This window comes from Rhineura floridana, chromosome 1 (genome assembly GCF_030035675.1).
Source record: "Rhineura floridana isolate rRhiFlo1 chromosome 1, rRhiFlo1.hap2, whole genome shotgun sequence".
Classification (NCBI taxonomy): Eukaryota; Metazoa; Chordata; class Lepidosauria; order Squamata; family Rhineuridae; genus Rhineura; species Rhineura floridana.
Window position 1 is genome coordinate 103,135,368 of NC_084480.1, and position 15,556 is coordinate 103,150,923.

Below are 15,556 nucleotides of genomic sequence, written 5' to 3' on the forward strand. Positions count from 1 at the left end.
ATTGGAATTGTAATGACCACATACCCTAACTTTGTGTAAGATACATTTGCATCTGTTACGGTTGATTTTGAACTTCAGATCTTAACATTTAAAGGAATACAACATTGGTGCCAAGACTGCCTCTCTCAGGAGGGTATTCCACCACCAGGGTGCTATCACTCAAAAGTCCCTCTGTCTAATAGTCACCCACCAGATCTCACAGGACAGTGGTGTCAGATACAGGCCTCTGATGATGACCTCAAGGTCCAGGTAGGAATATATGGGAGGAGGTGATCCTTCAGGTAACCTGGCCCCAAGCCACTGAGTATACAGTAATCAAGCGTTGAGGAATCAAGAACTTTAATTTCTTTAATTTCTCAGAATTACTCGTGCACATCCTCTCTTAATGTCAGTGCACTTTGTGTGTGCTCAATGTCTGCTAAGGATAGCAAAGGCATGCTGGGAGTTAATATGATTATGGCTATCTAGTATACCAGTGTAACATTACCCTGAATATAACAGTTATAAGAAGAAGTGGCTATTTTAGGATCACTGCAGTACACGTAGTTAGAAATTGCTGTGGCTGCTTATATTTTCCCTGGGCTGTCTGTAACAAACAGGCTGTACTGATAGTAATCATGACAGCAACTATAATCTATGTAGTGGTGCATGGAGACATTCCTAGCTGTCAGTTTGAGCATGGTCGCTCCTGAACTGTATGATTGTTGCCCTTCTTGGTTTCTGCTAAGTGGTAGTAGCTGGTAAATGCACAGATTGATTACTTTGCGCTCATCGTCCATGCCTCAGCAGTGGTGATCAGAATTTGCAGTCCATGGGGTCACTGCTAGGTGATGGTGATGATTACATACAAGACAGACTGATTAGGTTAGACAGTGGGTGCCTTCATGTCAGACATGCTCAAATAAGGGTAGAAACAGATGTGTGGTAGAAATGATTTGAGCACAGACTCCCTGCATTCAGAGGCATTTGTTTTCAGGGGTTTCAGATGACTTCTACCACACTTGATGGTCCTCACAAAAAGGTGGCAGGCATCCCAATTCTGGAAAGAAAAAGAAAGAAATATGTTTAATGAACAAATGGCACCAGTTCATAGAAATGGAATGGACCAAAAAGCTATCTACCCTAATTTGTCACAGGCTAATACCATCCCTTCACAGCTCAAGATCAGAATAGAGTCCACAGAGCACCTTTCCCACGGATGGTTCAGGAGGGCAGGGGGTGGAGAAAGTGTCCTCAGTGGGCCAAGATACTTTCCAAGGTAGCTCATGTTCAGACCGGCTGGAGAGGAGCACTTCTGGATGACCTGCCCTTCTCATCTTGCAGCAAAGCATAAATGCTGATGGCTTCATGAATGCTGGTGGTTAGCAAAAGCTATGAAGACAGCAGAGGACAGCACCTAGCTAGAAACCTCAAGGCCAAGCTGAAACTGTCTTAATTTTCTTTTCTTTTTGCCATATTGTCAAGCGGTGTAATGTGACCTGTTTAAGATTGTAATGTTATATTTATAGTATTCAAATTGTTTTTGTGTTGCTGTGACATTTGTTGTTTTATTACTGCTGTTTTATTATTTTATTATGAAATTGTTTTTGTTATTGTTGATTGCTTTTGTTGTAAGCCACTTCGAGTACAGGGTTGTTGTTTTTGTATGTCGCTTTGAGTTCCTTTTTGGAAAAAAAAGCTACTAATAATTAATTAATTAATTAATTAATAAGGCATTGTACTCTGGATCACAGTGTTATCTGGAAAGGTAGGTAGTGTTCTCACTGAAGGAGCAATAAACCACAGGACTAGGGATGGCCAAATCTATCAATTTTGGTTTCTCTCCATTTCTGATTTTTCCTTTCTGAAGTTCAGTTCTTCACATTTCCTGGTCAGTTTGTGAATTGTGAAAATTCATTAGCATTTTAGTGTGTGGATTTCTTGAAAATACACATTTTTGCAAAGCAGGTTTCCTTAATTCAATGCATTTGGTATGTTATTTTCACAAATAGGTGCATTTATATGCACACTTTACCCCAGTATAAGAACTGCACAGCAAAATTTGGAGAAGTATGAATTTTGAAGGATGGCTGTTGTTGTTTTTCACATTTTTCCAGAAAATGTGCAATAGGTAGATTTGCCATTACATGCAAACTGAATCAATTTCCTCCCCCATCCCTACTTAGGACTAGAAGTGAAATAGCTAAATCTTTTTTTAAAAAAAAACCTTTCTTTTAAGCACAACACTCTTGCATAAAGGAAATAAAATATTCAGACTCCCTGGGGAGCAGAACTTCAAAACATACTTTTTCTAATATACATACCTATTGCCTGACAGAGTGTTAAACAGTGATACTGCCTTCCCTGTCATTTCAGAAAGCCCAGATTTTCTTGACGTCTAAGACAAGGGCCTTGGAGGTGATCAGATTGTTGAAAGTCCTAGAGAAATGGAAGTGAAAAAATAATTTACATGCCCTCATTGACTTCTTTATAGGGAAACAGATGTGGAGGTTTTACTGGCTGAAAGCGTTGACTGCCAAGCTGGTCATCAGTTCTGCTTTCCCTGCTAAGTAGCACAATAGTAAAAGAAAATGTACATTCCAGAGATTACACGTTTTGTTTTACATGCTGAAAGATGAGGGAAAGAAGGGGAAATATTATGATAGCTCTGCACAATGCTGCCTAAAACATTTGTTTGCAGTGGAGTTTGTTCACAGATGTTTTCTTCAGTCACAGGGTGTGTTGAGAAAGGCAGCAGAAGTGAGGGTGGTAACAGCAAAAGTTTTGTCTATTTTCTGCACTTTTTCCTTTCTGTCTGCCTTCCTTCCTCTGTTTACTTTCTTTTTTCTCTCCCTCCTCCCTCTCAGCAGTCTAGAAATTACAGTTCCCAAAGCCAGGTTACAAAAACATCCAAAGGACAAGTCTGAACTGTGGAGAAATCTCCACCTTGGATTGACTCAGCCACATGCGTCTCCACATAGCAGGAAATGTTAAATGCTGCATATATCAGAAAAGGAATTTAGCTCCAGTTCAGTATTTAAACATACACACACAACTTGGAGGGAAATGTCAGACAGATAGGATTAACCTTACCGTTTTTGAAGCCACAGAGCATGTTGATGAATCCTCAGTCCAGGGCCAGATCTAGCCCACAAAGCAGCTTTTACTGGCCTTCCAGCCCTCTGTCAAACTCTTTTCCCTCTGGCATAGCACCCTTGCAAGAAGGTCTTAGACTCTTAAGACCTGGAGCACTCCTTCCTGTTACCTGAGCTATCAGGCCTTCTTGCAATAGTGTTTGCACTAGATGGAGAAGAGATGATTTTCCAAGGTAAAAGGAAGGCATTCCTCTCCTGTCGCCCCCCCCCTTCTTCTACCCTGACACTGCTGTATGGGAAGAAACTCCCTTTTCTGGGAGTTGAACACCCAGGAATTGTTGAACTTCCTTTTCTTCCGGAATTGGCAGAAGAGGAAAGTTGTCTGATTACGTGTGTCCTTGGGTATTTGTTTGCCTGCTTGAATGCATGTCTCTGTGTGTTCTGTATGTGCTGTATGTTTGAGTGCGTTTGTGCTCATGTGCAAGTGTGTGCTGGCATGCAGCCCTCAGAGGGTTGGCCAATCATCAATGTGGCCTTCAGGCGGAAAAGAAAGTTAGCTATTAGAAACTTGCAAGGCAAGTGTCATATGGGAGGCAGCTTTCTCCCACTGTTAATGCCTCACTCCATAGATAGGTTTTTCTAAAACTCTTTTAATTAATTAATTTTTGAAAAAACAAGTCTGTTGCTTTTGACACTTAAAATGTTTTTCTTTTAAATGGCACTTAAAAACCTTTTTCCTCTGTAGACAAAGGAATCCTGGGTACAAGTGTCAGTAGTGAGTAAGGGATTTGAGATGATAAATATTTTTGTGAGAGTTGCCTGCTTGATGGCTTCATTTCATGTGAAAATGTTCCTCCACTACCACTAAGAAGAGAACTCAAATACTTTTTGGTGATGACTTGTAGAAAGAACCCTATTCCAGTGTTATGCAAGGGGCAAAAAGTTATGCAGAGTTAGAGTAATCTTAGTGATGCTTTGTCTGTTCAGAGGTGTCAAGGTCCATATGAGAAGGTGACCACCCCAAAAGATGGGTATAAAAAACTAATGACATTGCAGACGTTATATGATGTCACCATCTATATATTCCACCCCAGTCTTTCAGATCTGATAGTATCATCCATATGCACAGACTGTACCCTCAATACAATACATTTAAAGGAGCATCACTGAGGAGTGTCCCAAAATTAGGAGTTCCTTTATCCTCTAGGCAAATCCAAACAATTCCTGGCAGTGCAGTAACTTTTCTTGTTCAGGCTGGCTTTTTATGATAGGCTAAGCAAGGAAGTAATTTACTTTAAAAAAAAAAGTTATATGGGACACAGAATTTATCCAGGGTTGATTTCCTTTAGAATGAGGTCAAAGGAAGCTTGTGTTGTTTTGTAATATTTGAGTTTATTTATAAATGTACATGTTGAACATAGATGGAGACACACAGTTTAAGCACTCCCAACAGCAAATTACACTGCCGCACATCAGATCCCCAGGCAGAAGGAGCCTCCCAAACACTTTCACAACCTACAGGGCCCAAATCTCTGTGCTCTCTCAGTCTGTCCCAGTCCCCCATTTAAAGTGCAATTTGTGGGGGGGGCATTAAAAAGGCATGTTCATTTTCATGACCCTCCAGGTACTTCCTAACATTTCAGAAAGACTTCCGGTTTGCTTTCTTCCGGTAAGACGTATTCTGTCCGTGCTCTTGTTTATTTTTGTCTTTATTCAACTCTACTGGGCAATTTCTTGTTTGTGCCTATCTAAAGTTTTGAGACGTCCAAAGGGAAACTATTATTTTATTTAAAAACTAGTTAAACCCTTTGGTTTTCTTTTTTCTTCGGAGTTACGGTTACAGCCAAATGGGTGTCGTCGACACTAAATACTGAGATTATTTTAGTGTTTTACAACAGTTTTATTGGTTGACAGCAGTATTCTAAGAACTCCAAACTTAAACATTTTTGGTTTTTGCGGAGAGAGAAATCGTCATAGTTATCCCCTTGTACTCCTGATTGGATTTATTTACAGTACTGTTTTTAGTTTTACTTCGAATTTTTTATTACAGTTTTTTTAAAAAAATTATTATTATTTTTTTACGCTTTTTGTGTGTTGAACTCCTCAAAATGGTATTGACAAGGAGGAATTATCAACCGCTGGGATTGCCCTGCGACGATGTAGGAGCAGTAAGAACTTTGCAGACTAAAATCACAAGTTTTTTTTCTGCTCGTGACTCAAGTCAGTTAGTCCAGCAGTCCCCTTTAAGAGCACAATTAAATACTCCGAGGGTTAACTCACATGACTGGACATTAGAACATCCGCTTTCTGCTAAATCTATTCTGATCTCTAATGTTACTAAAAACCTTGCAGAGGAGTTACAGGATGCTGGATTTAACTATTCAATAAATCCATCCAATGAAACTTCTCCTACATCCTTTTTAACTATTGACTCTTTTCACCTGTCTAAGGGGCTTATAACTCCACCTTTTGACAGGAGAAAGGAGCAAGTTTCATCTGCTCAGGTTGTTGACAAGGTACAGCAGACATCATTGCTTGATGAATTAAAACTTGTTAAAGCCTACATCTCAGAAACCAATCAGCTACTTATTACATTGGTGCAGGCTTTTCGAACACTTAATTATACATCTCAGGGAAATCAGCGTGATTTCTCAAATTCCTTGGATAAGAACAAGAAAAGAACTAAGAGAAATTCGCCCAGCATAGACAAGGTTAAGAAATCTAAAAACATCAAAAATCCTAAAATTGACTTTTCTAATAAGATGAATTTCAAGCCTCTGTTTAAACTGTTGGATCCCCAAAAGTCGACGCCCTTCTTAAAGCAATCTTCTATGACAAACAGGAGAAAGAGTAGTAACCCAAGATCTGTCAAGCCTAATTAAGTGTTGAACTCTAGGGTTTTAAATCCACGGAGTGAGGAATGTGCGTGCACTGATCTGTCCTCGTATGGCCCTCAGTTCCCCCTGAGGGTTTTAAATTCTCTTCCTCCGACACCATGGAATTTAGTTCTACAAGCTGATAAATTGGCTATTTTTTACAAGCCCACAGGTAATGAGCGTTGCTACTTGACACCAAGTATCCGTTTTTTGGACATTCGCATTGGTAAAGCCATGCGTGTCTCTCGTCGCATGAGTTATATAAGAACTATGAAAATCCTTTCTGTTACCCCTTATGAATGGCGTTTGATCATTACTTGCCACTCTTGTGACATGGTCAATCAAATTTTTCAAACAAGGAACTCTTTAAGTAGAATGGGCGTCCGTGTGCAGAGATTTTATTTTATTTATTTTATTTTATTTATTTTATTTTATTTATATACTGCCCTAAGCCCGAGGGCTCTCTGGGCGGTGTACATAACAATAAAACAATCAGAAAATATATAAATACAATAATACAATGGAATCAAATCAAACAGACGTAAACAAAAATCAAAGCAGCAGCGAAATACATCAATAAATATTAATAGTACACATTAAAATGCCTGGGAATATAAAAAGGTTTTCACCTGGCGCCAAAAAGATAGCAGCGTCAGCGCCAGGCGCATCTCATCGAGGAAACCATTCCACAGTTTGGGGGCCACAACCGAAAAGGCCCTATTTCTAGTCACCACCCTCCGAGCTTCTCGATGGGATGGTACTCGGAGGAGGGCCTTAGATGTTGAGCGCAGTGTACGGGTAGTTTCATATTGGGAGAGGCTCTCCACCAGGTATTGTGGTCCCATGCTGTGTAAGGCTTTATAGGTCAAAACCAGCACTTTGAATTTAGCCCGGAAACAAATAGGAAGCCAGTGCAGACGGGTCAGAACAGGTGTTATATGAGCGGACCTTCTTGTCCGCGTCAACAATCTGGCCGCTGCATTCTGGACTAACTGTAGTTTCCGAACTGTCTTCAAGGGCAGCCCAACGTACAGCGCATTGCAGTAGTCCAATCTAGAAGTTACCAGAGCATGAACAACTGAGGCAAGGTCGTCACTGTCCAGATAGGAACGTAGCTGGGCTACCAATCGAAGATGGTAGAAAGCATTCTGTGCCACTGAGGCTACCTGAGCCTCAAGAGACAGGGAAGGGTCGAAAAGAACTCCCAAGCTACGAACCTGTTCTTTCAAGGGGAGTGTAACCCCATCCAGAACAGGGTGAACATCCACCATCTGCCTCCCCCTACTCTGCTGGTTATACCTTTTATACCACCTATGCAACGCAACATTTCGCCTGCACTTACCACTTCAAGTACTACTGTCTGCTCGTCGCCCTTGCATGATCATTTTTCCAGGGCAAACAGCCACTATAAGAAGGGGGTCTACTTACAATCTCCTGGGGTATTATCCCAGGATATGGAACCTGAGGAAAGTCAGCTTGCAGAATTATACACAATGTTACCTGAGACCGAAAGAGTCTTGTTAATCAATAGGCTTTTCAACTTGATTCATAGACTTAGAAATTCGGACAATGTGCCATTAGAAAAGCCGCTTTCTACCAAAACGATACAGACTGACTGCTCTCCTATAAGTACTTCTGTTGGATGTACCAGGCACCATAAAGCGAACCCCCCTCTACAGGCTGGTGAGGAATGGGTAAGATCAAGATTTTTATACCCATAAGAACTTGGATCTCCTACTGAGGAAAGGAAATCTCTAACTTTTACAATTGACTATAATGTAAAGCAGCAATACGGTGCTAATAACGGAGCAGTATTTAGAGATGCTGATGGTTCTCTAAATCAAATAACGGTACTTAATTGACACCCTCACCCAACAGTTAACCAAGTAGCTCTTAAATCTTCTAAAGTCCCTTTTTCACATTCCAATACTTTGAAGTCTTCTGTCTCATCGAAGCGCTTTTTACACTTCCTTTCATGGAACATTGCAGGATGGAACGCTAAGATAATCGATCAAGAGTGGATTACTTACCTGTCTAGTTATGATATCATCCTTCTTCAAGAGACTTGGATTACTTATAAACACTGCCTTAACGGATTTGCCACCTTATACCTTCCAGCGTCACCTCCAACGAAAGGAAGAGCAAAAGGAGGGTTGGCGATTTTTATCTCCACCTCCTTGGATATTCAAGTATTCTATCTCCAACCTTTGAAATCCCTTGCGATGGCAGTTTTAATGGTTTTTGATGCTCTCTCATTATTGCTTATTAATGTCTATATGTCTCCTATGGTGACGCGTAATTCCACAGAACAATGTTGGGATGAGTTTGATCAGTATATTTTAGATCTTGAGTTGGTTTATCCCCACGCACAGCTGATAATAATGGGTGATTTTAACGCAAGGATAGGTCCCAATAATAGTTCCTTGCTTTCCTCAAAATTATGGTGAGGCAAGGAATGTGACCAGTCTGCTTTCCCGATTTCTAGAAATTCGAAAGATCTAAAGATTAATAGTGGAGGAATTTGCTTAGCTCGTTTTGTTGCCTCTCATCACTTGTTTGTTCTGAATGGTCTTGAGCATGTTGATGAATGTGCAGAGTATACGTCTATTTCTAAGATTGGAAGTAGCGTAATTGATTATGCGTTGATATCGCATAACCTATTACATCTGATAGATTCTTTTTCCATTGGCGATAAATTAGATAGTGATCATCTTCCTCTTAGTTTTTTATGTCACATGTCTGAGAGGTTCCGTCTATCCTCTAATTATAACCCTATAGTAAATCTCTCTTATTTTTATTATAAGAGACCGATCTGGACGCCCTCTTTAGCCTCTAGGATAGAAGATTTCTTGATATCCCCAAATGCCCTGGCTTTTTGGATGCAGTTAATGAACTCTGACTCTTTGGATGCTTTTTTTAATGTATATGCCTGTTTAATTTCTACGTTTAACAACATATTATTTCCTCCGTTTGATGGTTCTAAGGCACGTAGGAATGTGGGCCCTAAATGGTTTGACAAAGATTGTTATTTGCTCAAACGACAGCTAAAATCTGTGTACCTAAAGTATCGTCAACATCAATTGAACCATCTGCCTCTAATGTATTACTTAATTAAGAGTAAATATAAGGCAACCCTAGCTTTTAAAAAGAACCAAGCAATTAAAGAGGAGTGGAACAGTCTCATTCGAGTGTCTAGATCGAAAGACTCCAAAAAAATTTGGGCTATAATTTCCAAAGCTTTTAGACCTTCGCAACCGGTTATGTGTAACATTCCCCCTCAAATTTGGGAACATTTTTTCCGACTTTGTATAATAATGACTATCCCAAGGAGCCTATTACATTTGTTCCCCCTGACCATTCCTTGCTTCCATCATGGTTGCCTGTTAACCAAATTGAAATAAGGAATCTGATTGCTGGGTTAAAAGCAGGTAAAGCACCCGGATTTGACAGTATTCCTCCTGGACTTTTAAAAAAAATTCAGGATTGGTGGGCCCCTCCACTAGCAAAAATGTTTACTATGCTTAATGAATCGGGATACTTTCCAACTTCTTGGCGAGAAGCAATAGTCATCCCCATTTATAAAAAAGGGGACAGAGAGGATCCTTCTAATTATCATCCCATTAGCCTCTTATGCTAAATTATATGCTTCCTATTTGAAAGCAAAGCTTCAGGCATGGATGGAGGAACAAAATATCCTTGGTAGGGAACAAGCAGGTTTTCGTAAGGGTGTATCTGTTCTAGAGCATTGCCTTATTTTACATCATCTTGCGGAAAAGTATGGTAAACATAAGGGCAATGGTCTGTATGTTGCTTTTATTGATTTAAAGGCCGCTTTCGATTCGATACCCCGAGATATTTTGTGGACTAAATTATCAAAAACCTCCATTGACAAAAGACTTTTATTTTTAATATACCACATGCACCAACAAACGTCCCTTCGAGTACGCTGTGGAAAAGATGGTGGGTTAACAAATTCCATTCCTACGTCCACAGGGGTGAGACAGGGTTATATATTAGCCCCTCTTTTCTTTAATTTATTTTTAAACGATTTGAATGAACAATGTCTTTCTTATGATTTTCATACCCCTAAGATAGCAGACATGAGATGCCCACTGTTATTATACGCTGACGATGCTGTCCTCCTTTCTTTATCGAAGGTAGGTCTCAAGCGCTTGTTAAGGGCGTTTATGTCCTATTGTACAGAGAACCGTTTAACTATAAATTATGATAAAATGAAAATCCTAGTGTTCTCAAAAAGAATAAATACACCAGTTTGGACAATTAATGGACATTCAATTGAACAAGTAGCCCATTATAAATATCTTGGCATTATATTCCATTCTTCGTTGAACTGGTCTTCGCATATAAGAATGGCAATAATGAGAGCTAAGAATTCCTTAAAGAGCTTGATTCGATATTTTTATTATAAAGGGGGACACTTTATTCCGGCGATCATTCAGATATTTAAAAATAAAATTATGCCCCAAATCTTATATGGAGTTCCTATATGGATACATGCCTTGGATACCTCTGTTGAAGCTGTTCTTTCCATTTTTTTATGCCGCTTGTTAGGTGTTCCTAGATGTGTACCTTCGGCGGCGCTCAGATTAGAATGTGGGTTAATTTCAATGGAATGTCAGGCCTGGCTGATGACAGCCAATTTTTGGGTTAAAATATCATCCAACAGTATGTTTGGATTTTTATCCTTATTCTGGAAAGATAATTGGCCCTCTATTTGGAACAAAACATTGGAATTGAAATTGCTGCAAATGGGTCTCTCTAGGGAATATTTAGCATCTCAATCCCCAAGGGACGCCTTAGCCTTAATCCGCTCGCGTTTTAAGGATATTGATTTTCAGACTTCAATTTCCTCGGCCTCTAAAACATGCTCTCCATTGTATTTGAAATTATATTTTCAACCTGGGAAGCTAAATTCTTATTTAGAGCTGCTTACAATCCCTAAATTACGCTTAGCTTTCTCTAAAGCCAGGTTTAATTCCTTACATTCCATGGTACTGGAAGGAAGGTTTAGGGGGGTCCCTTATGAACAGCGTGTTTGTCCCTGTGGTGCTGGTATGATTGAAACTCTTCATCATATTTTTATTTTCTGTCCCTTGTATTCTCAGATTCATAATAAGTTTCTCAATAACATTTTGTTGAAAGTTCCCCATAAATCGTCTGAAGCTATCATCACTTGCTCTCTGGATCAGATAAAGAAATTACCATCCAAGTAGCTAAATATGTTCATGCGGCTCAGCAGAAACATATTTCTCTTTTTTTGTACTTAGTTGTTGACTATGTAGTTTGTTTATATTGCCTTTGTATTATACATTCTCCAATGATATGTACTCGGTTTTACTTTTTTGTTAATTATGGGTCTATGACTGTAAATAAAGATTATTACTATTACTAGAAAGAATCTGCTTGCCATTTAGACAGCAGTAACAAGACATTTCTGGTAAATTTGCCACTATTACAGAACATTTGCAAATTGGTATATATATATATATATATATATATATATATATATACAGATAACATAACGGAGTTGAATTATTAATATAAGTTACCTAGCATTATTCAGGAAAGTAGGAGGTCAAGCTATTTTCCAGTGACAGCTGAGCTAATAACCTAATAATGCTGTTTTTACAACAAAGTAGAGTCTCTGCAAGTGGCACTGTAGGATTCTCTAACCAGATTCTGCCATTGCTCAAGGGAATGAGCTGTGAATATATATTTTTTCTGTCTGCCTGAGATAAAAAGAACCTGTCCAAAACTCCCTGGGGAATTGAAGAACCCAAATGGAATAATATCTGTTCCAAATCTGTTTTTACAAAGTAAAGTAACCTTGGTGGCTTCGGTTTCCTTTTCATAATTAAAATAAAATCCTGTGGCAAGTTATCTCTAGTTTCCCCAACTTTTTTGTTGTTGGTAGCTATGTCCAGGTGCACCTGCAGTAGCTCAGCCTGAATGACAGTTCATTAGTACTGAATGGACTATGATAACAAAGAGTAAAATGATCCCAATTATTGGAGAGGTAGAATACAAGGTGACAAGTTCAAATGAGTGATGGGGCTATTTGATGAAGCAGTGGCAGCTGGCATCTATCAGTAGTAAAATGAAGATAGTGTGTGCCTTTGGTTTTGATACATTAGGGCAGCTTTGACATTCAAGTTCTGCTTTTGCCACATCTCCTGCACTGACAAGCAGAGAATGAAATGGGAAACAATGCTTTTGTTTTCTGCCAGAAGGTACAATGGAGTTTTGTATGGCCACTACAGTTCCAAAAGAAGCTGCTCTTAATTTTACCCAATGGGGGGGAAATGCTTCCTCAGTACAGAGAGGTAGGTTTGACTTAAGGACACATTGCCTGTTGGGAGATGGGTTGTGGTGATGCCACACAACTGCATCCCTTCTCTTTGTTGAAGACCTCACAGAGGGGGTCAGTAGTATCTGCTCAGAAGGAAGCCAAGCCAGCTGCAAATCCCAATGGGAAAGGAAAGATCTTCCCCATTGACAGAAAGCTGGAGGCAGAGTAATAGGTGATATTATATGAACTGAGATTACAAGTTTTGCAAGGTCATCCATAAAAATTTATCTCTGTCTCTTTTTTAAAAAATGTAGTTTTTATTGTTTTCAGTAAACGAAATACATAACAACAAACATGAAACCATCACATCACTCTTAGCAAGGTGCAGTGAAGAATCCAAGAAAGGTTACAGCATAAGTAGAGCAAGACAGCTCAGAGGGGACAAGCACTCAACTTGGATTTAAAGGAAATACATCCCACCAAGAAGAAAGAGAAGGCAGTCGTTGATTAACACATACACGCCACTCCAACGCACACGTAAAAAAGGGGAACCATGTGGCTGTGGATTTATCAGAATTTGTTTTCCCTCAAGCCCTCCTGCATTCTCGAGTGAGTTTCTTGTTGAGAGCTAATTGCCATAGCGTATGGTACCAATTTCTCAATAAGAGGTGTTCTGCCGCTTTCCAGTTTTCAGTAACTTCCAACTGAGCAACCACAAGAAATTTGGTCAACAATTTCCTGTGGCCCTTAGGGATATCACCAGGCCCAGAACCAGAGGGGGGCCAGGTTGGGCACTGGCCAAGGCCTCTGCAGCTGAGAGGAACCCCTGCTGCTGGGGATGGGTGGATGTAGCTCCTGCTCCACAATCTGTGCTAGTATCAGGTCATGGAGCATGCGCCCCACAACCCAATGCTGGCATGGATCATGGAGGGGGAGCCACCCTCTCAGGCAACACCTCCCCCCTGCCAGCTTGGGCTTAAAATATGCCTGGCCATGCCATTTCCTGTGTTGTCGCATTAGCGCACCTGCATGCTGTGCGCCACTGCTGAGGGCTCACTGTAGTCTGGTGCCCAAAGGCCTGCTACAGTCTGGTGCCAGCCCTGGATACCACACTCATCTCCAAAGATGGAGAGAAGTACCACTTCTGGATTTGGGGTTATTGTTCTATGAATACCTGACTTGCAACATCAAATATCTCTTGCTAAAACCTTTGTGCCCCAACGCAATCCCACCAGAGGTGATGGAAGAAGCCTTTACATGCACATATCGTCCAACACACAAGGGAGAGAGCAGTATGCATATAATGTAGTTTGACAGGAGTAAGGTGCCATCAATAGATCAGTTTCAATATTCCTTCCCTAATAATTGCTGATATTGCCCTGCGGTCTGTCTTATTTCAAGATGCAATATGAGAGTGGAAGAATGGGATGCAGAAACCTCACCCTCTCCTGTCCCCTTGCAAACACAACTGCTTAGGTTAGCTGAGTCACATTTGTCTTGAGGTCCTGCCATGTTATGTTTACTATGGAAAGGTAGGTTTGGTCAGATCCTTCTCATCCAAGACAGATGTTAAAATAAGTCACTCTTCTTTCTATACAGAAATATATGAAACACCAGCAGAGTCCATATGTAGCAATGAGACCAAATTTTGCTCAGCCCCTAGCAGTTCTTGGAAATTTCAGAGAAGTTGCAGCAAGCCACAGAACCCGGCCTAAAATCCACAGCAGTGAACTTTGGCCTAACAGAGTTTTGCTAAAGTTCACAGTCAAAAGTCTTTCACAGTGAATGGGGGGAAAGAGTGAACAGTTGTCTCAATGATTTATTCCCTCATTGAGGAATTTTATTTGCTATTTCCATTATCTAGCAATTGTGTTCTTCTTTGGACTTGCATTTTATTTAAAGAAACAGGCATGTATTGACATTGTAGAATAATAATATATGATTTACTATATTTATAATATCAATATAATACATTTAAAAAGGACAATGTTAGGTTACAAATACAATATGAGGCTACTCAACCACTTCAATCTATTCTATCAAGTATTTCCTCTGCTATAATTTACCATTAAATTAGCAGACCTTTAGTATAGTGGCACCTACCCTTTGGAATTCCCTCAAATATTAGACAGGCACTATCTCTATTATATTTTTAGCACCTACTGAAGACCTTCCTGTTTCTTTTTTTTTTTTTTAATAATTTTTATTCAAATTTTTCCAAAAACAAACAAAACAAAGTCAAAAAGACATAACAATACAACAACTAAAAATAAAAATAAAATAGTTGACTTCCGATTTGTCGCAGATCAGCTATAAGTATATAATATACATCAAACCTGTCCCTTAATGTATACATACAGAGTCCCTTTTCTCCGTAGGCTGTCTTAATTAATCGTCAAATCCCAGTATCATCATTTTATTTTGATCTTTCAACAAAAAGTCTAAGAGAGGCTTCCATTCCTTAAGAAATGTATCTGTCGATTTTTCTCTAAGTAAACATGTCAATTTATCCATTTCTACTAAGTCCATTAATTTCAATAGCCATTCTTCCATTGTTGGTGTTGATTCCATTTTCCACTTTTGTGCATATAATAATCTTGCTGCCGTAATCATATACAATATTATTCTTCCATATTTCTTTTCTATTTGTTTATCCATAAAACCCAATAAAAAAAATTCTGGTTTTGACTGAATATTTATCTTTAGAATTTTTTGCATCTTCCTACCTATCTGTGCCCAAAATGATTTTGCCTTTTTACACAACCACCACATATGATAAAATGATCCTTCTTGTTGTTTACATTTCCAACAAACATTAGAAACATTACTATACATTTTTGACAACTTTTCTGGAGTCATGTACCAACGGTACATCATTTTATAAAAATTTTCTTTAAGATTATAACATAGTGTAAATTTCAAACCTTTTTTCCACATATTTTCCCATTGATCCATTTGTATGTTATAACCAAAATTTTTTGCCCACTTTACCATACACTCTTTTACTTGTTCTTCCTCCATATCCATTTTCAATAAGAGTTTATACATTTTCGCAATTATATTTTCATCATTTGTACACAATCCTATTTCAAAATCAGATTTACTTATTTCAAACCCATACATTTTCTTGTCCATTTTATATCTTTCTAACAATTGTAAATAGGCGAACCATTGAAAACTATATCCTTCCTTTGTCAGTTGTTCTCTCTCTTTCATTATATATTCTCCATGTACATTTTCTAATAGTTCTTGATAAGTTAACCATTTCTCTTTTCCAGCCATTTCTCTTCTATAAA

General features: G+C 39.1%; 1 long non-coding RNA gene across 1 annotated transcript; it reads right to left on the reverse strand.

Annotated features, from left to right (window-relative positions):
* Positions 1–339: 339 nt before the first annotated feature.
* On the reverse strand, positions 340–3,345 carry LOC133378073 (uncharacterized). The gene is made up of 3 exons (XR_009760858.1): positions 3,073–3,345; positions 2,304–2,418; positions 340–1,039 (listed from the first exon to the last, which is right to left on the reverse strand). It is a non-coding gene; the product is annotated as an uncharacterized LOC133378073 (long non-coding RNA).
* Positions 3,346–15,556: the final 12,211 nt, after the last annotated feature.